Here is a 27,659-nt window from a genome sequence, read left to right on the forward strand (position 1 = left end):
CCTGGTGACACCCGCAGACCAGCGAAGCATCCGCATTTCAGTTGTGTGTAGTTTGTTGAGGTGCTGTTTAGTTGTAGCCCAACATTCGGACCCATACAGCATTGCGGGACGTACAGCGGTTTTATACACATGACCTTTCGTTTTTATTGGAATTTTTGTGTCACACAGAACCCCTGTAAGTTGTCGCCATTTGAGCCAGCCAGAGTTGGTTCTATTTGTCACATCCACATCAATTTTTGCATCGTTACTAATTACAGAACCAAGGTACTTATATTGAGTTACAGTAGGTACTTGATTTGAATGCTCTAATCTACCAGTTTTTAATGGTAGGTTTTTTTTTCAAAAATTGTAATGATTTAACCCCTTTGATGGTGCTCCTGTTCTTGTCAAACGATGTTAAATAACGTTATATTATATAACTGGCAGTTTGGGAACACCATGACAAAAAAAATGTATGTTATTTCAAAATGAGAGGAATAATTAACATCTAGCTCTTAGCCTACACCATAAACGCATTGCAACCGGCGGTCGCGGTGTCAAATTCACTAACCAACAACCATGCACGAATTTAAATACCAAAATCCTGCTTTATCAAAACCAAACTCAACCTTAACACCTAGCAATAGAGTTCAAAATAAAATAAAATATTATCCAAATAATGTTATAACTACCGTATGACAAAGGTAATAGGACTGAAATTGCAGTTAAAGTAAAGAATATGTAGTGTGCTCTCTGTCACACCCACCCGCCATAGATAAGTGTGACAGAGAGGACACTACGTATTCGCGTGCAGCGAGTGAGTTTGATTTTACTATAATAAGATTTAATGTAAATGAGTCTTATGCGGTGGTAATAATGGCCATAATGAGCAACAGATGGCTATTATGATGATGTTTTGTGATTACGGTATTAAATTGAACGTTCGTTTGCGGGTTATGTTGATATTAGCAAAGCGTAGTAGGATTTTAGGTTAAAATAGAGAACAGGTAAACTAGATTTGCACTATTGGCTATAGCTAGTGGGCCATTTTATTTAAAAAGAAAAACCGTATGTAGCGAAAAGTGCCTACAGAGAACTCACGTAGCGGGTCGCTGGCAGTGAATGTGTTAAAGTTATACACTAACCTTTTTTTTTATTTCAGACTTTTTATGTTATTTCTACTCAAAATTACGAGCTCTTTCGATCGCAATAGGAAAAAAAAGTTGTTTTGCGCCTTTCATAATATGGAACAGAGGTAAGGTTGACGGAACATAAAGTGAGCTGATCTCTGAAACAAGTTTGAACAGGATCGGCTCACTTTATATTTCGTCAACTTTACGAGCCAGGATTCGATCAGACAATCCCAGTTTAAAAGTCACCTAACCATTTGGCTACCATTCCATAAAATATAAAACATAAATATTAGTAAATGAAAATCTGCTTTCATAAATTACCCACGACGGCCCCAGAGACATATAGGGGTGAGAATGTATGTGAAATTCTTTTATATTTAAATATATTATTAGAATGCATCCGCTGCCATTTCCAACGGCTATAACAATGCATCAAGTCGCGCGAGCGCCGCGTGCACTGCGGGACAATGTTGGGTGTACAGTTATAATTAGCAATTAGGGTTATTTCACATTTATCAGTCATTTGTTGTATAGTTGAATCATCGAGAGCGTGGAATTGCATATGTAGTAGTATTGTTTGTTTACAGGCATTCTATATTTGAATTTTCTATTTTCTTGTACCTACTATCAGCATAGCATACAACCACTACAAATGCAATTCCATCTTCTCGATAATTCAACTATAACTTTGAAATCAGCGTTCTTGACACGAAACTTAAAGTTCTCTCAAGGGCTTTGATTTCTTAATACAACTAAGTTCTTAGTTGTATCAAGTTATTATGTGTCAATTTGTTATTATTATGATTTACCTTATTTTAATTAAAAGTACCTGTAAGTTTTAAGACAGTATAATTGAAGTGTATGGAAATTATCCGTAAATAAACATGAACAAAATTCTAGATTCTAGTCAGGACAAAAAAACATATTTTCTATGGCGGGAGAATACATTAGGTACCAAACAAACATATATAATTTTGAGTTCACACCTAAGATTACAGCTGCATAGGAAATAAATGTATAATTGTGTATATAATAATTATCATTTGCGAAGAAATAAAATTGTAATTTTGAAGTTTCTAATACGCCCGTGATAATGCTAACTCATTAAAAATACTATTCTGTATCTAAATTTAACTATTTAAAATTCGTATTATTACAATCTACAAACTATCAATTTCGGAATCTTATAATATCAATTGTTACATACCTACATTTGATACGGCTGAAAATAATGATTAGTCAGAACAGATTTCTTTTCATCATTTAGCCCCAAATATACTCACATGTCAGAACTAACAATATTTTTTCCACAACCATAAAATCCCACAGCATGCCCGAACACAGTTCTGAAAAATTTCACACCTACCCCGAACTGTTATTCAACAATGCAATTTAAAAACAAACAAAAAGCATTCCACCGGTTAAACTTTCTCGAAACAATAAACCACTTCCATTGGCCCGAAGTGTACACTGAAAGTTTTCCGCTAGCTCGTTTCGCGCGCCATAACGTACGCGTTACACTGGCGGGCATAAAAAAGTGCATTTTAAACTAACTTTGATAAGGAGTTTGCTCTCATTTTTCTGTACAGTTGTACACTGGCGAGGGGGTGGTTTGTGCGGTTTTCAATAGTTTTTGTTAAGGCTTAAGAAACCGTTTAAATGGAAAATGTTATTTTTTGTTTCCGGTCAGACTGATTTAATTTATTAACATTATTTTAGACGACAAAAAATAAAAGGAAGTTATATATTTTGTAATATATGTATATCCTCATGATTTTATATATACGAGAGTAAGAAATATTTTCTTGAAATAAGTAAAAATATACCATTTTTCAACTTGAGTAACTTCAATAGACCTTTTAATTAATTATATTATTCTTTGTTTCAGGTAATATATAAATTTGAGGAAATATGACTTCGGGTAAATACGTCATATTTATCAGGTGCACACTTCATGGCATCGTGCCATCTTCCTTTAGAAAAGGGCAGTTACTTATTGCCAATATTGAATTCATAAAAAGAAGTTGATTTTTTTTCATACCTATTCCTATTTTAACCCGAAACATAAAAAAATATCAGTACCCAGTTTATAGAAAATGGGTAGCTTTTTTATAACAATACTAATAGCGAATGACCCGTTTTTTTTGCTTGCTACTTAAAGAGGTACTCCATGCATGCTATAATATATTATTATGTGTAAGAGAAGTGAAGCCTATTTTTTCCAAGTGCCTTTCCTCATGCGCGTATGTATACGTGTATACATATATGCATAGCTACTTGCCCCAGATGCGGGGTCATAATCATTCTACGTATTACGAGTTGTAAGCCATCGCTGCATCGTTATATATTATACTACATCACACAGTATATTGAGAAAAACTACATGAAATTGGCTTGAGTTGCTAAAATTAGATGTATCGAAGTCGATTGAAAAAGTAGGTATGTTTTCTGTTTCCTAGGAAGAAGAAATTTCATCACGCCATTTTTCTTTGGAAGATTGGCATATTTGGATAACCTGCATACAAAATCCATTTCTCCTACTCAAATAATTACAGGTACCAATTATTCCATAAAAAAAGTCATCACTATTTTTATTACAATGGGATAAGAATGCAAAAAGTGAACCGGGTGGTGGCTGAGCGGATATGACGTCCAATTTTCAATCCGAAGGTCGCGAGTTCAAATCCTGATGATCCTGATAATCCTGGTGATCCTCACGGATGAGTTTTTCGGAACTTATGAACGGAATATCATTTAATATTTACCACTAGCTTTTCGGTGAAAGAAAAACATCGCGATGAAACCTGCATACGTCCGCGAAGCAATTCAAAGGTAATATGTGAAGTCCTCAACCCGAAACCAGCGGTGTACCCAAACCCTTTCTCATGACAGGATGCATGTGCTCAGCAGTACTGTAGGTTGAATTATTATACTTAATTGAGGAAATGTAAGATCATCTGAATTTCTCGCATATACTACATAATTGTCGTCTCCATAATTCCTCGTCGCGAGATTCGTCTCCGGCCTATTTATCTCCTTTACGATGAATACTGGATTATTTTTAACATTTTTCCTCGTCGTATCGAATTTGTTACGTAAGAGGTTTTCGCCGTTACGGTGGCACCTTTTTACAGAATGTTTTAATTTGTAAAAAGTCTTGTGAGCTTTTTATAAACCAACTGTGTATACACAATCTTAAAAATGGCTTCGGTCCCTTCTATGGGTATTCAGTTATTCAGATATCTAATTAATCATATAATAATTATGATTAATTAGATATCTGAATAACTATCTTTGGTGCTGTAGGTACAGTTTCATTTTCTTTAACCCATTAACGGCTAGCGGTGCCATACGGCATCGCTTTTCCTGTGCTTAGTATTTCGCTCTCTAAAGATACAATAAGCAGAAAATTAAGGAGTTTTGTGATTAATTACATACTCAAGGATACCAGTTATCAATTTAATTACATGTTTTAAGCAACTTGAATTGTTCCTGCTGGTTTCAGGTACCCAAAAATTGGGTATAGAAAAAAATACAAATTTTTGGTGTTCATTCTAAGTAAACTGGTCAGATATCGTTGGTTTTCTGGTAAAATATTTATGTAATGTATTTTATCAGGACGTGGGATGTATAATTAATGCAATGATATACATAGACTATTAAATTTTGATTTCAGATTTAGTATATGGCATGAGAAAATTCTCCGATGCCGTACGACACCATTAGCCGCTATGTGGTCTTATCACTTGATATGTGTTACATGTTCTATGTTTTATTTTCCCCTATTTGTTAGCATTTTTATCATGATTTTAGAATCTTATCGGGCTTTTTAAAAATCTCGAATACAATTACTGTCAAAAAAGTAAGGATTTTGAGTTTTAGTGGCTATGTTGAACCTCTTGCCCATACAGTCTATCTAGGTCCAACCCACTTAGTTGGTTGTTACTTCATTAGTAACATCACTGGTTGTTATTAAGATATCTGGTGTGGTAGGGTGATGCTGTTTACATCTAAGACATCGTGATCCCGGTTTCCATTCCATAGAGAACTTCAGATAGAACCATAAACCGACTCTTCCTATACGCCGAGCCACTGATTTTCTAGCCAATATAGTAGAATTGGGAACATCAAGCTACGTTGTGATGACAGTTTTTATCACTTGCTGGTTATTAGTATACAGACGTATGCATACTTCCTAATAAATAGTCTGTCCTCAAGGGTTGCGACAATCTCAGACTGGTATCCGAGTTGCTGATGATTTTCGCTATGATGGTGTTGGTCATTACATATTTGGTACCATGTGCTGAGGATGTACGTAGAATGTGCTTTGGAACAGTGTAAAAGCCAATCTAGATAACAATGTTGCAGGACTTTTTGCCAAATGTGATTATAACTTTCATGTTCAATAAATGCTGACAAATAACAACATGTTTTTATTGACACGGTAGAGGGCTAGCGATGCCATGCGGCATCAGTATTTTTTTTCTAAACTACAGGTCGGATTTAAATTTTAATTTCATATTTCTGTTTCTGAGGCCTAATCTATTAATATATCTGAAAATCATCAAAATCGGCGACATAAAAATAATTCAGCCGCTAATGGGTTAACTGTCAAACTCAAGAGCATATATTTTTCTTCACCTTAAGGTAAATAAGGAGAAGACCTGGTCTTAAATATTATATGCTGGTCCACCATATAATATTTTTGTTTGGGAAGACCGTAATAACCACGGAACACTCATGGGATCACTTCGGTCTTGCAAATTAGTTATTTTTGCACATACTTCGCTCAGACACAGTCAGAAAGGAAGAGCTTTGCTCCTTCCACTCTATCGACGTCGTAAGTGGATTATCTGCAATTGTGTATATAGGCAAATGTTGGAAGCGACGAAAGAGCTAACAGACGGTCTTTTCCACATTTCATCGTGTCATAAATATATTTGGAAATCTCCCTTATCCCGCATGAACCTGGCTCCAATTTCACCACGGTGACAGGTGCGACAATTGTAAAACATCACTGTTGCTGACGTCACAGGCATCCATGGGCTACGGTTACCGCTTACCATCGGGCGGGCCGTATTCCTGTTTGCCACCATCATTGTATTATTTAAAAAAACCTTATTATATCGGAAAAAAACAGATATTTCTTTTGCGAAGTTTCTGACAATTGTCAAGATTTAGAAGAATTGTAGGTAATTCTTGACAGGTAATGAGGTATATGTCGGAATTTCGTGACAATTGTAGTGTTTCTTGTGACAATTGTCATAAACTTAGCAAGAGAAATATCTGTTTATTTCCGATATAATAAAGTTTTTTTAAATAAAACAATAATGGTGGCAAACAGGAATACGGCCCGCCCGATGGTAAGCGGTAACCGTAGCCCATGGATGCCTGTGACGTCAGCAACAGTGATGTTTTACAATTGTCGCACCTGTCACCGTGGTGAAATTGGAGCCTGATTATAGTTCACAAACTCCACATAGGTATCGCCACCATATGGCACGACAAACTGCAGAGTAAACAAACAGAGGGTGCACTCCACAATGCCGGCATACGGGCCGATTTGTGTGCTCTAATGAAATTTGTAAGCGTATCGATTGAACTCGCTGTATTGTTTCATGCCGCTTTTGTAACTGTTAAATACTGGTCGTTGGCAGTGTTTAGTTTTGAAACAGACTTTAAAGGATTCCAATAGCATTGTATGTTACTTAATATGTGGTGCATTTTGCATTTCCATACAAATCAACATGTGGGTAGGGTGAACGGAAACAAATAAACTTATATTTTCCAAAAAACACAGTAAAACGAGCACAGTCTTATATCGTACACCGTGCATAATCCATATCCCCGAATTCCAGATTTAGCTCTGTTTTCCTAAGATAGCGGTGCCGTCATATAGCGGCCGTCTCCATACAAAATAATACGGCTAAATATGGATGTCGTAGTTTTTTGTATGGAGGTGGCCGTTATATGACGGCACCGCTATCCTAGGAAATCAAAGCTTTACAGTTTTAAAATTTGCCTATAGCGTTTTGCTATCTCTTTCACATGCACTGACACTCGGCATCATGCTCTCTGATTCACACATCGTTAATTAGACAGTTCGTTCTCTCATTCACTAGTTCACACTCACACCTTACGTTCCAATCCGTGCGTCCTACAAACATATTCAAATACGAGTATATTTTATTAAATACCTAAATGTTATCTTGTCTCATCTCTCATATTCATAGATACACACACATACAAGGTAAGAAGTCATGTAACGTTTTGGTATATATAGTATAATGTTACATCCGATATTTTAATAACTAGGCACGCGAATTTAATACCTACCTGTTTTCTATTTGGTATCGTTATGCTATTTACCCAAGGTGCAGTGAAAAATAGAATGAACTCGTGTGCATTTGTAAATTACCTACAATGGTCTCCAGAATAAAGTGACCTTTACAATTAATTAATGACCCGATTCGATTCGAACTTAAAGATACGTTAATTAATAGATCTAGAAACGATATGAATTAGATGTGTCAGTATCATAAGTGACGTTTTTGTTTGCAGAAATGTTTGAATCGGGCAGGACGTAGGCATTTCTTTTAATTTTACTTAAATTATTATTAGGGTTCCGTACCCAAAGGGTAAAACGGGACCCTATTACTAAGACTTCGCTGTCCGTCCGTCCGTCCGTCCGTCCGTCCGTCTGTCTGTCACCAGGCTGTATCTCACGAACCGTGATAGACAGTTGAAATTTTCACAGATGATGTATTTCTGTTGCCGCTATAACAACAAATACTAAAAACAGAATAAAATAAAGATTTAAATGGGGCTCCCATACAACAAACGTGATTTTTGACCAAAGTTAAGCAACGTCGGGAGTGGTCAGTACTTGGATGGGTGACCGTTTTTTTTTTTTGCCGTTTTTTGCATTATGGTACGGAACCCTTCGTGCGCGAGTCCGACTCGCACTTGCCCGGTTTTTTTTATTAACACCATCCCCTAACCATCACACGCTTGACATGTGTACGTTAAGTTAACCAGCGCATTAACCTAAATCATAACATTGGTCGCCCATTAGTCAACAATGGGGTTTGCCAATTAGTTAACCTATGTAAATATTACTTGTGATAACTTGCCCTAATTTGGGATTAACAGATGGTTTATACAAATAATATATGTTTTAATATTATAAGTTAATCAAAATATAAAGTCAAAAAGTTTTATTACAATCTAAAATTATACTTACTTTCCTTAAGTATGGTGAGCAGTAAAAAAAAAGTAAAATTAGCTTAGAAAATGGTTCGATTTACATTAAAGTAATTAGTAGGTTCCTACTATTACAAGTAGGACCTTAGGACGTTATGGGGTCGCGTTATTTTAACGGACTTTATTCTTCTTGTACTAAAAGTAGATAATTAAATTAAACACAAATAGACGACTTTCTTTAAAAGTAATATTCCATTTACTTTTTTTGAATGTAATATTACTGAATGTAATATTCAGAATTATAAAGAATTATTTGAGATTGCGGATCGGGCAAGTATTTATTGCGATTAGCGCGTTACGGTATAATTTACGTAGGTATGTATCTATTAATCTTTTTAACCCTTCTCAAAAATCTCAATTTTATTCTTTATAATTTCTGATTGAAATACCTACAATTCAAATTACATTCCAATAAATCAATGTAAAATTCAAATGTTACATTTCAAGTAATTTCAACCCAAAAGCAAAACAATTATCAACAGCTAGTTAGTTACCTAATTTTGGTGAAAACAAAACAAAATAGAATAGAATAGAATAGAATAGAATAGAAACACTTTATTGACTAACTGTGTACAGAAAATGACATTTATACAAGCACATTGTCCCAACAGTTACCCGATTTGACTATTTACTTTAATATCATGTCATCTAATTAATTACAGTATCAAATATCAACTATATTGATCATAACATAATATGAAAATATATCAATTATGCCACATTATCCAAATAATAACATTCAGCTCTCAAATGCCTCAACTATTTTTTATAAAATTTAACTTTAACTGATCGACATAAAGTTCTAAATCCAGGTGAATAAGTCAACAAAATGCGACGTTCTGAAAATAAGTGAATTACCACAGATTAAGCAATCAGCTGCTTAAGCAGTATATAAGCTTATTGGGTATTGATATATTCTGTGGCCGAGCTTCGGGCATTTTGGGGCTATATTCGTGATGTTTTAATAAATCTTGCTACATAGCTAAATTTGCGTCATCGCAGTGATATTTATACCAAGGGGCATAGACAAGATGCCAATCGTATACGCCAACGAAACGCTATCTATCACTCTTACATATGGGTGCAATAGAGAGCGTTGCGAGCGAGTAAGCGTTTTGTTGTCGTAAGTAGATCAAACGATTGGCATTTTGGTTAGGCACCTTTCAATAATCTACAGTTTATTAATTTTTAAAGCAATTTGAGAGAATTTGATATTTTGACTTTTATTGTTAGCAATAATACAATATATTATCAATAATAATATATTCCTTGCATTGCAGTATATTACGATTAAGGCGCTCTTATACTCGAGTTTTACGTTTTCAAGGGGGTGAAGCAGACGAGTGGTAGAACGGGCAGGCGGGCGCCCCGCGCGGCGCACCGCACCATTCCCGCGCAGCACGTCTACGTCCTTATTCTGACGACATCGGTATTCTGAATTGTCAGTTCCGGGATTTTTTCCGGCAATTAATATTGAATAAGATTTATTAGCAAATTCGTATTCTGATGAGTACTTAATGAAATTAAAAATGGTAGGTAAGACGGGGAGTGTAAATAATTATTAATTATAAACAATATGAGTGTATACCGCGACAAACTGAGAATCTAGTCAAATGATGCCAAATTATTATGAGACAAAAACTAGTACTTACTAATAGACCTTCAAAATGTAATAGAGTTAGACCAAGAAAAGTCTGCAACGATTTTCATTGCACACGCAGTGCAAGTGTTATTTTAAACGTCAAACTTCTATGAAATTATGAATAACACTTGCACTGCCTATGCTATCAAAATCGTTGCAGATTGGGTCTAACTCTAGCAGTCAATTTCGGACAAGTAGGTAGGTAGTGAAAATAAGGAAGAATACTAGCAAAGCTAAGATAATTTGTGGGACTATTGAGTTATGCATAGCTCCAATAAGTAGATAAAATTAGCTATCTTCACAAAAAAGAATTATAACTCTAACTGTTATTACTTACTATTTTTCTAATTTTGAATTGACGAGTAAAAGTCAAGCATTTAAAGATTGTAATGGCAAAAAACACTTCTACTTCAACATTCGAGTTAGTTAATAGCTCAAGAAAATAAAAAAAAACTGCGGAAATAATTCGTATAATTTTGAAAATTGGCATAGTTATACCTTGTAGTGTCCAGATAAACATATTTAAAATCCTCGAGCTTAGCGGGTGTGCTGAGGGTGTAGGGGGGAAGGGGGGAAGGGGATGAAGGTACCTTTTTCATATTTTTGCTCATATCTCGAATATCTGTACGAATAGCATACAAAACAACATTTAACATAAAATTCCCCCCCCCCCCCCCAAAACACTTTATTGTACAAAAATCAAAACAAAACAGGAAAAATAACATTCATCATTAGTACAAAGGCGAACTTATCCATTAAGCAAAAAAAAATCCTACAAATTTGGTTATTTTTATTTTTACGTTACGATCAATACTTTAGGGTCGTTAAAGTTAACAAAGATATAAAAAAGTCGATTTAAGAAAACGTCGTGTTTTCGTAATTGTAATTGTTCGTAATTGTATAAGCAAGAATATATAAATCAGTTACGCTGACGAAGTCGTAAAATAAAAACTAGAAAATATATTTAATAGGGTAATAGCCACTCTATTAAATATTTTAAAAGGGCCTTATATGAAAAAGGCATGAAATTTTTTTTCGCTTCAACCCTATAGTGTGACATTGACATGTCGTTGGATAGGTCTTTTGAAATAGATACACGGTTTTTTACAAAACATTTTTTGATAAAGTAAATATTTTAGGAAATAATCGCCTCGAAAGAAACAAAATGTACGTGAGGATTTTTTTTCGTGTCAACCCTATACCATTGTACTTGTAATAAAATTACCATCATTTTGACGTATAATTCAAGCGTCAGACAGATGAGTGCAATTATCGATATAAAATCACCTCTTTAAACACGGCAACCACATAATAGTGACCGGAAAAAGATAGGCAACCTAGTTGATTTATGTTGTACAAGTTGTATACTTTCTATTGAAACTTATTTCGTTTGTCAGACAAATCGGTGAAATTTGCCGAAAAAAATTTTTTTCAAAAATATTAAAAATAGCCTTGACCATATTTCTTTAGGCAACCCTATTTATTTATGTTCTGGAACATATTTTCTTTCATATTTTCATAGTTTCATCCGTCAGACAGATTGGGGAAGGTCGACCATATATGTGGGATCTCCTACTATTTGAATCCTGTATATCTATATTTAAAAATTAGTCAATTAATTGATTAATTTAATAGCCTTTTAAAATATGTTTACACAATTTATCCATCGTGACTGAATTCCGGATTGGTTAGATGGGTGTGTGCCTTTGCTGCTCAACTTGTTATAAAATGACAATATGACGGATGAATGTCTGAAATGTCACCGTATTTAAGAATTATTTTGCTTTTCTTCGTAAGTATGTTGAAAAACATTGTGTGTATAACATATTTGCATATTTATACTGTGATTACCCATTTTATGACCCGTCCGCTAAACTAGCATAGGTCCGACGCCGACAGTGGTCACGGGCGTACTGGCGTGAGGAATTGGCGCAAGGTATTGCCGCGTAGGGTGTAATTTAGTAGGCAAAATGTTGAATTCATAAAATGATGAATGAAAAAATTAACGTATCGATAAAAGGACAAGCAATAATGAAGATTTACTTAAAAGCTATCGACTGAAGTAAGTTTCATATACATTTTCGTCGTAGTACTTCTAACATAAGGAAATAAAGACAGTGTTAGGCATGTTTTCAACTTAAGATTCTATCGAGAAAATAATGAGCCGTCGTGTTTTTGACAAGCAATAACGTAGTTCAAGGACTGAAGTTATACATACCAGAAAATAATGCATGAAATCCTTGTAAATGTCTGTAAATATGGTGACAAAAAAACGCATTTTACTGCACACCGCGCCTTAACAATAAAATGTACAATGTTGTGGGTTTGCATGCGGGTACCTACATATATTTTGTTGTATTTTTCTTAGTTATAAACGGATGAATCTGAATAATTAAAAGCGCTGGTGGCAGTAGTGGCCTAGCGGTAAGATCGTGCGACTTTCAATCCGGAGGTCGCAAACCCCGGCTCGTACCAATGAGTTTTTCGGAATTTATGTACGAATTATCATTTGATATTTACCAGTTGCTTTTCGGTGAAGGAAAACATCGTGAGGAACCGGACTAATCCCAATAAGGCCTAGCTTCCCCTCTGGGTTGGAAGGTCAGATGGCAGTCGCTTTCGTAAAAACTAGTGCGTACGTCAAATCATGGGATTAGTTGTCAAGCGGACCCCAGGCTCCCATGAGCCGTGGCAAAATGCCGGGATAACGCGAGGAAGAAGAAGAAGAGAATCTGAATAATTAGTAGTCTACACAAATTCTCGTTTGTATGATGCCGGTGGATAATGCCGTGGGACCAACTATTACACCATTATTATTCAATGTGATGAGCTCTCAAAAAACTGTATAGAATAGTGTCTTACTTAGGCAGTAAATTAACTTATTGAATATTAATGTATACTGCGGTAGAGTGGCCAATCTGCGATATAATTACAATCGCCTATCAAACACGGGCCAATCTAAGACCTTAACTCACCAGTATAAAGAAACTCCAATCACGTATGGTTGTTACTCAAAACGAGGTCAAGTTACCAAAGAGAATATAATCACTACGTTTTAAGAGACGGAACTTCATACATTTGTGCGAAATAATGAAAAGTACGAGAGTTATTTCCTAATACTACCAACATAAGGAAATTGAGTGTTACCATCGCTAAACGTCACTGACACATGTCAACGACAGTGATGTGAAAATTCGATAATAGTGATGCCCATAATTTAAAATGCTTGTTATCGATATCGATGAAATTATTGCACGGACGCGTAGCCTTGATTGGTTCAGGATTTCAGGTTTTAGAGTTTGATAACAAAGCGAGAGCTGAGAAATAAATACCTTAAAAATCTGTTGACTTCGTATATGAGTGACATGTCATTACATTATACTATACTCAATAAATAAAATATATACAACTCAGTAAAACAGACACGATTACATGTACCTTGAGCCCTCGCTTATTTATCTACATTTATGAAATAATAGATCACTTTTTATTTAATACTTTCATCTTTAATCGTTTACAATGACATTTTTTTCCAAAAATAATAGTTATAGGTGTAAAAAAAAACATTCAATTCGATAATTAGCCGGATACAAATAAAAAGGAGTTACTATAACAATTTAAACTAATGCAAAACTCTTTTTCCTGATGCTCAAAAGGACGTTTATAAATGAAAAATATTCAACAACTGTATGTCTTCCAGTTTTAAATACACCTTTTCATGACTATACATCATCGGAATATGTTTTTGAGTTTATAAAACATTATATTCTATTATAAAATGGCTAGGTACATTGCATATTTAAAATTGCTACATTCCAACTGGCGTTAAATATGGAGCGGTTTGTTTTAATGTGACAAAATGCTTCTGTCAAAGCCCTGAAGTGAAAAAACCGTGGAATCATTATTTATTATGTGGACAATTTTTCTATCTAAAACTTATATTAGGCCAAAAGCCACATGTCATTTTTAAGCAGACAATAAATGCAACAAAACTACTCAAATTTGGTCTCCATCTGTAAGCTCAAAGTATCGGAAAAAAGCATGCAACTAGCAATGCATGTTGCTTATGTAGGCAAGAAAAAAATCGAAGAGAAAACAATTTGTCAACGGGCATTTTCATTATTTCAGCATGTGTTCAATTTCGCTATTAGATTTTCATTGTTATTAGTAAAATAGTTGATGTTACAACAAAAATGCCCACACACTTAAAAACGTTAAGTACTAACAACATACTTAGTTAATAGTACATTGTGTATTAAGGGCGGGAAATAAGAAATTACGAACGAGTGTCAATTTTAAGCCCGACGCGAAGCGAGGGCTTAAAATGTTCACGAGTTCGGAATTTCTTTACCGCCCGTGGCACACACAATGTTTTTCATCACACTTGTAAGGAAAAAAAGGAGAATTAATAAAAACAAACTTCTGTATAAAACACTTTTCCGCCCTAGGGCGAAAATTTCAATTTCCCGCCCGCAAGCCCTACGTGTAAATAAGTGTTTTTCATCACACTTGCTCGGAAAAGATTTTTTCCGCCCTAGGGCGAAAAATTCAATTTCCCGCCCGCAAGCCCTACGTGTAAATACATCTTTTCCGAGCAAGTGTGATGAAAAATATTTTACAGTACATATGGTCCTACTTTCCCGCACTGCACCGCACTGCTACGTTGCGTAAAACAGGACTTTGCGTGCGTATGTGTAAAGTTTAAAGGGCCATATGTACTGTAAAACGTTGTACGATACACGTGCGAATAGGTAATGCGGAATAGGTTACCCGTTTAGAATTTCCTATTTTCCGCACTTGTATCGTAAATAACTATTGTTTACTGGTAGGGAAGTAGTTTTTTTGTTTTATCTATAGTTTTTCTAAAAATATCGAAAAACTACAAAATGGTGAACAAAAGTGGAATAGGGAGGGTAACACCCACCTGACAAGATGTTTCCACTTTTTTTCTCTACATAAGCCACATGCATACTCAGTTTCATATTTAGAAATTTATAAAAGAAATGAAACGAACCATTACAAAATGCAAATTGCACCCAAACAGTTGAGTTGATTGCATATACACGCAGAGTGTCAATTAAATACAGCTGAGTAAATATTAACCACATGTTATTTTTCTAAAATATTCACGCTTCCGAGCAGTTCTAACGACTTGCTGCTCGATTTTTTAGCTTAGTGGGCTGCTAGGTGATTGGTAATATTGGCTGTTAGTAATAAAGTTACGTTATGTAGGTAGTTTAGTTTTGGAACAAAAAATCCATACAAAATATTATAAATCCTTAAACACTGCCTGTCTGTCTATTACCTTTCGGATTGTGATAGCTGAACCGATTTAGAAGAAATGTTTACGGATAGTTTAAGTCAAGGGAAATCATCATTGAAGCTGCTATGGAATGGCATATTGAAATACCTACTAATTCTACGCAAACGAAGTCGCGGAGCGAAGCTAGAATTTTATATGGGTCGCTTAACTTCAAACTCGGGTAAATCCATCTGTCAAATTATGCGATTTTGGTATTAAGAAAAGGTAATAGGGTAGATATTTGCTGAGAGGGTCTAATGGATTTACCCGAGTTTGAAGTTAAGCGACACATATATAACATCTTTGATTACTTAACAGAATACGAATTATTCTAAAATATCTTACCAACCACCTCAGTTAAACGGTAGACCAATAAATCTATATATGTTTATATACATAAAATTGTGAATAGAATCAGGCGTTACTTTGCGGAAATCCATATTAATTAAAACCAAAATATTACTTTGCTAATCCGCGAAAAGATAATGTGCTATAGTAGACCCAAACCAAACGGACGACTGGGATTATATCTCTATCTCTCTCACCCCACCTTCAACCATGCGAGCGTGAATGAGAAGATTTATGACCACGGTCGTCCGTTTGGTTTGGGTCTACTATAGTCAATCAGTGCTAACCCGTTATACTTAATACACATTAATTACATGTAAAAAAATTACATTCGTTACATTAAATGCATGTAAAAAATACGCAAGTACGAGTAAGTATAACGGGTTAGCACTGATTGACTAGCACATTATCTTTTCGCGGATTAGCAAAGTAATATTTTTTTTTAATACAATAAATTGCATCTATTTGGCAATGCTTTGTTGCTGTGCCATTTTAACCTTGTCTGCAATTTCTTCTTCTTGTTCAGATATTTTTTGGTTTATTCTTTGACATTGCCTACGTACTAAAAGAACAGCCAGGCGGGACGATATATCTTGAATCATTTTGTTGCGATGCAATTCGCATTTGATGAATGTCGAGTCCGTAGTTGCCATATATATGGTTATTATTGATTGTGTAATATTATCGCGGTGAAGCACAGGCATGATGTCTTTTTCAAAAATATTTACACACTTTTGGACGAAGTTGCACAGTGCAATACTGGGATAGGTCAGTGAGGTCTTGTCAGCCCACCATTCTCGTAATTTTATGTAACAAAATACATCGTTATTTTCTGGATTTTCTTCTATTAAATTCTTCTTACACTCATTACATGCTTGTAAATTTGACTTCAATACCCGCATAGCCAACCACCCACTAATGTAAACAATGGGTTGACTTTCAATGTTTACAAGGTTCGTTTCCACTTCGTCTGCCTCATCTTCGGGTATACTCAGCATCACACCGACCTCATCATCCAAATTTTCATTGTTTTTATTTTCAACGGATTCTTGTTCGTTTTCGCATGATTCCGTTTCCTCCTCTTGGCCAAAAACAAATTTTTGGAGGTCCGTGAGTAGCACGCCGGTATCCTGTTCACAGTTGAACCCTCTGCTGTGTGGAGCGCTCATGCCCGTTATTATAGTGGACTTCACAGCAGCCATAAAAGATGAAACGGTGGGGTTTCTATTAGTTGGACTATGCTGCCGTATGACCCCGAAGAAGTTTTCCAAGGCGTCTTGGTTAAGTTGCCTCAGGTTTAAATAGTTAAACCCGAGGCGTTTCATCTCCTCCCATACATCCCTAAGGGAGCAAAGGGTTGTGAGGAATCCCTGAACGCACCTTACATTTTTCGCGCGCGTGCCGTTTGGTTTGAAAAATGCAAGTGTTTCAATTTTTTTTCTGTATTCGCCCCACACTTTTAAGTGCTCTGTTTTCAGGGATACATTTTCCCTCTGACCTTTTATTATGTCCTTAGGTCCAGAAGGGCCATTCGTGAAATCAAAGAGGCGATCCAGATCGTGGATGACCTCTCCACTCTCAGTTAGCTGTTCTTGTTGTTCCTTCGTGTATTCCGAACACCGCCCCATGAGCTTCAGTACAGACGAAACTGTGTTGCTTAAGGCCTGAGCAGCATATTTTACTTTCATTTTTGCTCTGTATTTCGGTTGGACATGATTTTCCGTCACTCTGCTCAGGTACACCAAGCTCTTGTTGTGTTGGTGTACCTGCATTAAATGTTCCCATTTAGCCTTTTTTCCGCCGAAAGAAATGATCCCATTATTAAGGAAATTATTCCTGATTGACTTAAATAAATGTGGGACATCAAATAATATATATATTTTTCGTCCGTCTACAACAAAATCGTTTTTTATTTGGGGGCCGTGTTCGGTAGGTGAAGCTTCTTTTAATATTTTCAGAGCGCCCACATTAGTGGGACCCTGATCACAAACTGTAGCAATCACTTTGAATCCTGTTTTATTCACAGCTGTGATAATTTCTTTTATGATGGTGGCCAATTTGGCCGAAGAAACGGTGCCCTTTACAAAATAAAAAGCCAACGGCTGTTTAAATTTTTTTCTTATGCCTTGAAGCATAAAAACTAGGGCATGATTTGCCAACTCGGGTGTTCTTTGATTAGTTCCCATGTCAACATATCCCTCTACTTGATCACTTCCGACACTGTAATTTAATCTGGGCTTTATTGCCATCTCGTCGAACAGTAGACAGCAATATCTGTCGCCGCCGTATGAAGGTGCTATTTTCTTCAAATGATGTAACACTTTTTGATTGATTCCAGTGTTCATGGGAACCTTTCTTAAAATATTTTGGAGAGTTTTAACACTCGGTAGCGGCACCAAGTGCCGCAAATAGCTGTAGGCCTTGGGTGATCTCTTTAATATCGATAGACACGCTATCTTGTATTTCTTCGTCCAGCGCCGACCTTTGGGTTTACGTTTTTGATTTTTTAACGCCAATTCCACAATTTCCTTGACCATTGGCGATTCGAGGCGGTCTATAAGGTTTGCACTGCGTTTCAGAGATCTAACGGTAGATTTAACTTTTTGCAGTTGTCGAATCAATTTTTCTTTAGACTTATCCCAATCTGCAACAAAGAAAAACATATTATCATATATATATAAAACGGAACGAAGGTATAATAAGCAGACATCGTATATTTTCCAGCATTTTTGGTGCAGCGGAGAGGTGTTAACGGAATTGGAATAAATAATTTCAACCCTAATGATTACTTAGCGTTAATTATGTTGATATTAACCTTAATTTACCATTACAGTTGAAATTATCTAAACCAATTCCATTAACACCACTCAGCTGCACCAAAAATGCTGGAAAATGTACGATGTCTGATAATAAGATATAGCTGAACTAGTCAGGTACGGATATCATGGTCGCATTTTTATCACCTGTCATGTCATGCGTCACTTTCGCACTTCCATACTTATTAGAACGTTACAGGCATGGTGGCACTGGCAGATGATAATAAAGCGCATACATCCCAGTAGGGCGTCATAGCCCTACTGGGACGGAAAACTTTTCATAATTGCAGTTTTGCATATTGCACTAATAAGGTTGCAAAACCGTTTCATCTAAAAACCTTATCGTGATGCTGATGATTCATTAAACTGAAAATTCAACGTTAATGTTAAATAGGTATCCTGACCCTTCCCATATTAAGAGGAAATGGGACGGCCGCTTCTTCATACAAAAGTAGTCCTCATTGGATATTCATATTATGGAAAATATTTATATCATTTGAAACATATCTATGCCCTTACGTTTGACTTTTTAGATTTATTGATTATTGTAAAAATGAGGTGCGTAAAAGAGATTTCATACATTTTTTTAAGACGTGCAAAGACTGAAGGCCGAGCTACGCGTAGAGCTGAACGCTCGGAGCGTCCGACGGATTCGCGCTTCCCATAACTCCCGCAAGTGTTTTAAAAGCGAAGGTCGAAAAGAGATAATACCTATAGTGCTTAAACACGTAACAAATTAACAATAGTACAAGTACATAATCAATCAATAGTACTAGTTTTTGTCTTCAGACCGACTAACGCTTGAACCTAAAGGCACGCCAATTCGGGACGTCTCGGGCCTTCGGCTGTATGCGGATATCGGGCTAGGGCCTTCGTAATACCTGTTTACACAACGTTTCACTTAAACCAGCGGTCGGCAACCTTTTAGCAACCTTTTGCCGACCGCTAACTTAAACCATTGGCACAGATTATATAATAGTGCCGCTCCCCGCACCGTGCGCACCGGCACTACGCTAGGGTTACTGACGCTTAGAAATGAATGATAAATAAATACCTACTTAAACAGCGGAGTGAAATAAAAGGAAATCTAAATATTAAATTCTATCTAATAATCCGTTTATGCTTTAGTATTTGCGAAATAATCATTTTAAAAGTTCATATGTCCCTTAAGTAACCGCAGTGTTTAAAACTTCGTGTAATTTAAAACCTATAACCTAATTAATGTTATACAATTAAGAGAAATAATAGAGAACCCATGAATACAGGTAATGAATTATAAGTTAACCAGAGCAAAGTTAACTTACGGTCGTTTAAATAAACATTTACCAAAATAAATTAAAAAATTGCTACCTATTTCAAATAGGTAGCAATTTTTTAATTTATATAGATATCTATTCCAGCTCGCGAGGAGTGTTCCATAGGCCTGCCGTTGCGGCTATGTCCCGAAAAAAGCCTTACAACATTTTTGTTCTTAAATCTGACTCACGCTTGACTGTAGACTTCTAATAGGTTTTTCTATTGTATGTATTTTTTTTCTAAATTTTAATCCCGGTAGTTTTAGAGATGGAAGTCCCGGATGGTCATTTTTTGACTTTTTTTTAATACTCTAAATTGCTTATCCTAAAATTATAAAAAATATATATTTTAAATTTTCAAATATATTTCCCTCTCAGTAAACCCTTTCGTTTGATATATAACATAGTTTGATATACGACATAGTTTGCAAAACTTTGTTTTATTTTCTCATTTACCCCCCAAAAATAGCCCCAATGTTTCAAATTTATTTGTTGACGTTACATGTCCGTCTTTGGGTCACAGACTTACATATATGTGTAGCAAATTTCAACTTAATTGGTCCAGTAGTTTTGGAGCAAATAGGCTGTGATAGACGGATGGACAGACAGACGGATGGACAGACAGACGCACGAGTGATCCTATAAGGGTTCCGTTTTTTCCTTTTGAATTACGGAACCCTAACAAACGTCAGGACATACAAACGTATTTTTAGTATTTGCCGCCTTTTTAGGGCTCCAATAGCGAGTATTACTGCAATGTTCTGCCGCCAGAGTGCAGCACTAATTTGTTTAGTAAACCATAGAGTACGCAACTTTATACATAAGTACTAGGCCTTATAGTCTGAGAAAAAAGAGTATAAATTAAAATATTACTGTAGTGTACCTAAGTACACTAATGGCAGGCGTGTCTCACTCTGCGATTTCGTCGCTTTGCTACAGGTAGCTAAAAGTACATCCGTTCGGCCCCAATTTTGGGGTTTGCCATAAGCCGCGCATGGCGCTGTCGCCACCTAGCGGCCATATCTGTGCTGATCGTAATAGACGCGTTTTGTTAGAGAGTGAGTCTTCTGTACCTAGTACTATTATTTATTCTGTGCCAATGGACTAATCCATTTCAAATCAATCTAAGGAAACGGGACGACACTACAGTATTGAAACTTTTTAATTTCTACTCTTTTTTGTCAGACTATAAACAGTTTTTTGAAAAGTTTTCAGTTTGGTTTTCACTATGACATTGATGCACCCAGGCGGTTTGTTTACAGGCGGTTTACCGCGAAAATCTAAATTCCTTTATCTGCCTCTCTATCGATCGAATAAGCAAGAGTGATAGAGAGGCAGAAATCGAACTTTCGATTGTCATGTTTCACGGTAGGCCATGTGATTGACTTAGTGACGCATGACGTGACATTGATGATGTCAATGAGGTTTGTTTACTGTATGTGCTAATGGTGCCACCTACTCAGAGCTTTGCCTAATATTCCCTATTAAGTTGAAATTTGGTCCATACGTATATGTAAATTCGTGACCCAAAGACGGACATCAGGACATCGGACACATATAAAAAATACATTGTAAAAATTGGGTAATGTACAGAACCAGGGCCGGATTAACCCTAAGTCAAAGTAGGCAACTGCCTAGGAGCTTCGCCTCGGCTAGGGGGTTCCGGCGGCTCAGCGCGCACGAAATAAAATTTTGTTCCATAGGGTTCATCATTTATAAATATTTTTTTTTATTATTATAATAAGGAGTATGCTATGCATTGTTATTGTTTTTTTTATCCATTCAGCAAATTTATGAAATACTGTAATTAAATTGAAGCAATACGTTACAGTTTGCGTGGCGCATTCTGCGTACCTGTTGTAAAGTTGTAATAATAGGGGTTATCAAGAAAAACAGTTCACTTTTTTCGATCAACCAACAACTTTTGGGTTATTTCGACTCACCATCAGAATCACGAGGACTATTGATTAAAACGAAGAAAAAGAAAGAAGACGAACGTGTTACCAGTTTTTCATAGGAATGCTCGACCTTCAGCCTCACTTTTTACCTGAATTTACCATTGGTTTGTGTTCCACATCTCCTCTACTTCAGCTTAGCCTTTGGCCTCGCTGCGCCAAGCTCGGCCTGCGGTCTCGCTTTTTAATACAAAGGACGATGGTTCGTGTTTGTGCTTAACTATTTATCCTGAAGCCTGATGAAGCACGGCTTTGACTTCGCATGAAAGCTCGCCTCACTGGGGCACTTCGGACTTTTAGGTCCAGATGAAGATCAATACCCGGCCTTTTAACACGCTTTCACAATTTGCGATATTGTTAACAAAAAATTTCGCGCTCGCTGCGCTCGCGTTTATATTTGGTTCTTTAGTTGACCCTGTATCATTTACATGTTAGCTTGACTGGTGAATGAATAGAGTTAGACCAAGAAAAGTCTGTACTGATTTTGGTAGCATACGCAGTGCAAGTGTTATTTATACGTCATAATTTCATAGAAGTTTTGACGATTAAAATAACACTTGCACTGCGAGTGCTATCTAAATTGTTGCAGGCTTATCTTGGTATTATAACTCTAGAAATTTAAGTAATTTTAACATATGGAAATGATTCATTATTATTTTGATTCTAATCATGTGGCTCGGCGTTTAGTCTTATGGTCGGACAATCGTTGTCCAGCGTCGCAAAATATTAACTAATTGAGAAAATCAACGTTGCGGCACTATAGTTGAGCTTAGCCTCGCTTAAACGTTTACCATTAGAGGTAGATAGGAAAGTGACGCTGAAGCTCACATCTTTGGTATTCCACTGCGAATTGGCCTTAGGTCTAAAGAGCAAACCGATAGAATAAAGCTTTATGTCCACGCAATAAGAGCGAAAAAGACATAGTTCGTTTTGGATCGACTCGGCCGACGCCTGACTGAAGATTGTAATTAAAAACGCATACTTATTTCCCTGTACTGAATATGCTGTGTGCAGAATTGACTGTAGGGGGCCCCAAGCCTCGCACTGCCTAGTGGCCCCGACATGCTTAATCCGGCCCTGTACTCAACCCTTAGAATTAGAATGCGAGTCCGACTCGCACTTGGCCGGTTTTTCAGTAGAGTAAGTATAGTTCTTACCCATTATTGTTTGCGTGGTGGTTGACGCAGAATCTAACGCAGACACATGGGCCTGTTTTTTCTTCATCGGATTGGGCGACGGAGCTGAAATTGATAAATTACAATATAATAATTAATTATAATTTGGTTTAGTTTGAAAGGGAAGAGAATGAGCAGAATACTACAAATAATATAATGTACGCATCAACCTTTATTAATGTTTTTGGCAAAACATTCTCTAATGGTAAAGCTTTTATCGCTGTCTGTACCACACAATAAGTAATAGTACTACAGTAATACAGAAAGTTCACTCCTTCACAAAAGTCAGATTTAGGTATAAAATTATGCAAGCCGCCTTCCGCCTGCAAGCAAAATTGAAACTTATAACCGCGAACGAACCGTGAATCTTCTTTGCGCGCCGCAATTTTATGACCGAGCTGTGAGTGTCGGCACGGGGTTGTCACTTGAGAAGTTTTTGTACCTACTGATTTATTATTTTTAAGATAAATATGTAGAGCGAGAGCGCTCGTGGCCTAGCGGTAAGAGCGTGCGACTTTCAATCCGGGTTCAAACCCCGACTCGTACCAATGTGTTTTTCGGACCTTATATACGAAATATCATTTGATATTTGCCAGTCGCTTTTCGGTGAAGGAAAACATCGTGAGGAAACCGGACTAAACTCAATAAGGTCTAGTTTACCCTCTGAGTTGGAAGGTCTGATGGCAGTCGCTTTCGTAAAAACTAGTGCCCACGCCAATTACTTTAGCTGCCAAGCGGACCCCAGGCTCCCATGAGCCGTGGCAAAAATGCCGAGATAACGCGAGGAAGATAATGATGACGTAGGAAATACAAACGTTGATTCTGTAAACATATTTTTTTTCCGGAGATATTATGTCTGATTCTCACGGAAGTCGGTATGCCACAGCCTTATTCCTTTGAAAATATCGCCGCGATTTGGGAAATGAATTAGAGATTCACCAGATATGAAATATCTATCATCATGTCTGAGTGAATCTCTAATTCATTTCCCAAATCACGCCGTATGTGGATCAGTTCCTAATATTGTTTCTGGGCAGCCAATACTCAATAAATTAAGTATGTTTTTTTAACTATTTAATACCTTTCAATATCGTCCGGAATTAAAAAACCGTAAAGGGTTCCGTACCATAATGCAAAAAAAAAGCAAAAAGAAAACGGACACCCATCCAAGTACTGACCACTCCCGACGTTGCTTAACTTTGGTAAAAAATCACGTCTGTTGTATGGGAGCCCCATTGAAATCTTTATTTTATTCTGTTTTTAGTAGTTGTTGTTATAGCAGCAACAGAAATACATCATCTGTGAAAATTTCAACTGTCTAGATATCACGGTTCGTGAGATACAGCCTGGTGCCAGACGGACGGACGGACGGACGGACGGACAGCGAAGTCTTAGAATAGGGTCCCGTTTTACCCTTTGGGTACGGAACCCTAAAAAATCTGCTTCCTTGTTCTTCCATTTTATTCATACATGCGTAAACAGAACAATATCTCTTATACGGATCGAAATTTAGGTTTTTAAGCCATTGTGTATTTTCAATTTTACGCGAGCGCCACGTGATACGACACGACTATCGTGCGAGCCGAGCGGCAGCCCACGACTGCCATGCGCCTACCCGGGAGGCGCGCCGGTCAAATGTACCAAAGTACAAATGTGTCAAAGTACAGATACTTTCCTTTCCACGGGCAACTAATACTCACCAAGACAATTCTAACCAACCTCAAAGCAATTAGTTAGCGTTGTTTTATCACAAAGTTCCAATGGCCACCTCCTGTCTCCTCTCCATCATCAAATCAGCTCCATGTCATTCCATTAATTTTACATATATATATATACATATGCAAAATTTCAGCTCAATCAGTAATGGTAAAGTTGGTCAAACTTAGCTTCCTAGATTTGACCCACAATAACTAACATACATGCATACTAACAGGGCAAGTTAAATCAATAAATGTTTCTAAAAAGATGAGAAAATTGAGATTGTCATAAGTATACCACATCATACTAAACTCAACCTGCAAAAGTGTATCAAGTCATGTGCATGAAGTACGACCTACGTATCTGAAAATTATAATATGTACGAGTAAGTACTTTTGCCTTGTACATGATTTCCGGTTCGATATCCTAAGAAGCCTATGAGTCCTAAGACTAATCCAAATAAGCCCTATTTTCATTGTGAAATGTCAATAGCAGAAGCTTAAGTTAAAATTCGTGCCTGCGCCAATTTTTGGAATTAAAATGCATTTGTAACACACTAAGATGATGAAGATTAGTAGTCTAGTATAAGTAAACAAGACACATAATAATAAAATACAAATACTTACCTATTACATTTTGCTTTGTGGATGGCGCAAGAGGCGTTTTGCTACCTGAAGGTGGTACTGGCGCCACTTCCTCTATGCGGCTTGGCGCTGAAGCTGAAATACATCAAAACAAGCATTCGATAAATATGAAATTACTCGATTCTCGAAGTATATACATACTCAGATATTCGTTCTCGAGTATGGATATTTTTATACAGGGTGTTTGGTACATCGTTTGCCAAATTAAAACGGCAGATAGCTTGAGTCATTTGCTATCTTCTCATGCCTATAAAAACAAAATTGGCCATGGTTTTTTATACTACTACGCAAGTAAAAATTTTAAATTTACGAAAAACTGTCATAGAAGTGATATAAAATTTTTACACCAAATTAAAAATTTCTAGGTCTGAGAAGATAGCAAATGACTGAACCTATCTGCCGCTTTAATTTGGCAAGCGATGTACCAAACATCCTGTATATTTATATGTGACGTTCCACGGCAAAACTTATGGCGGCTTATGGCGGCTGCCGCTTACGTCGCATAGCTCCTCAATCATATTGGAGCGGCGTTAATAATAGTGTAAGCGCCAACCGCCATAAGGTATATACCTTTACCCATGGGACGTCACATATACTTAACTATTGATATATTATGTTATACCTACTAGTGACTTCCCTCGGCTTTGCATGGGTAATTTTAGGGTAGTAAAATGTAATTTTTATAGGCCTATTTTTTTTTTCATTAGCATAAAGCCCTACTGCTGGGTGCGATGGAACTACGCATGTGGCGTGGGTGCAAAAACGCTTCTTACCAAAAAGTAGGTAGGTAAATACTTCCACAGCAATGCACGCGTGGCCTGTTCCGAATTGCCGCCCACCCACGTACACGCTAGCGCTCGTGGCAGGCGAAACCCCACTGTGGCGCACGCAGAGCACGCCACGGACAAATGCCGTACATGGTGGGGGAGCGGGGGACATGAGAGCTGTGCACCTTGTTTGTAGTTATTAAAACCATGGTGGCTACTTGCTTACCATTACGCGGGCCATATGCTTGTTTGCCAGATTGCCACCGAAGTGGTATAAAAAATCATAGGCTACGGTGATTGCTTACAATCAGGTGGGCCGCATGCTTGTTTGCCACCGATGTGGTATAGAAAAAACATAGGCTACGGTGACTGCTTACCACCTAGTGGGCCGTATGTTTGTTTGCCACCGAAGTGGTGTTAAAAAATATAGACTGCTCACCATCTGGCGGGTCGTATGCTTGTTTGCCACCGACTTCGTAAAAGTACACTATTTATTTATTATGCAACTTTTCATATACCCATTATGAATATGAATAAAATTTTAATTCTGATTTTAATGTTTGTGTTGTTAGTTCTAGATACTTTTCTCTTGTTTATTTTTATACTAGCTGATCTTCGCGTGGAATATGATCCGTGCCTTTTTCTCAGTTATCTACTTACTTTACTTTGACGACCGGTCTGGTCTAGTGGATAGTGACCCTGTCTGCTAAGCCGATGGTCCTGGGTTCGAATCCCAGTAAGGGCATTTATTTGTGTGATGAACACTATTATTTGTTCCTGAGTCATGGTTGTTTTCTATGTATATAAGTATGTATTTATCTATACAAGTATGTATATCGTCGCCTAGTACCCATAGTACAAGCTTTGCTTAGTTTGGGGCTAGGTTTGATCTGTGTAAGATGTCCCCTAATATTTATATTTTATTTATTTATATTTATATTTACTGTCTCGTTAAATACGTTCCAACATACTGATACCTAAATGAGTGCCGAGTTTTGTAGATACATAATTAAAATGTGCAGGCACATTTTATCCTTTCCCTTTCGTCACACTATTGGGCGAATTAAAAAAAATTGGGTGTAACGGTTATCGTGAAAACGTAATACATAGAAGGATAGAGGTACTTTCGCAAGTTACGCTTTAGCTAGTATGGGTAAAATGTATACAGGTAGTAGCTCATATTTTGAGCAAGATTCTATAAGTAATTAGGTACCTTCGACTATTGCCAGCGGAGTTGTGCTACACGCAGGCAGCACAGGTGCAGCAGGGACCTCTTCTTCCATGGGAATTGGGGCTGAAGCTGAATTATTATAAAAACATGAAATATAGAACACTTAATAGTTCAAGCAAAGACAATTTTTATTTTGCATATTAAACGTCATTGCAGAAAAATACTGGCCTATTTATTATTCTTACATTACAATTCGATAAAATATATGTATGTATGTATTGCTTACAAGTTTTACAGCCTAGATGTACTCGTATGTATGTACCTAAGACTTCTATCAGTTGTATGGAGTCCTACTTTGAAATAAAGATTAACATGTCATAAGTAAACAATGAAAACCATTACAAACTTCCACTACTTCTGAAATATTGATATTAAATAGTGTCAGTGCTAGACAAAATATGTCTTTCCTTC

General features: G+C 36.7%; 1 protein-coding gene across 1 annotated transcript in view; it reads left to right on the forward strand.

The window, feature by feature from the left end:
* The window catches only part of LOC134797819 (uncharacterized), a 644,098-nt gene that overhangs the window by 277,689 nt on the left and 338,750 nt on the right, over positions 1-27,659 (forward strand). The gene's annotated exons all lie outside the window — the stretch shown is intronic.

Source organism: Cydia splendana, chromosome 15, assembly GCF_910591565.1.
Source record: "Cydia splendana chromosome 15, ilCydSple1.2, whole genome shotgun sequence".
NCBI classification, from domain to species: domain Eukaryota; kingdom Metazoa; phylum Arthropoda; class Insecta; order Lepidoptera; family Tortricidae; genus Cydia; species Cydia splendana.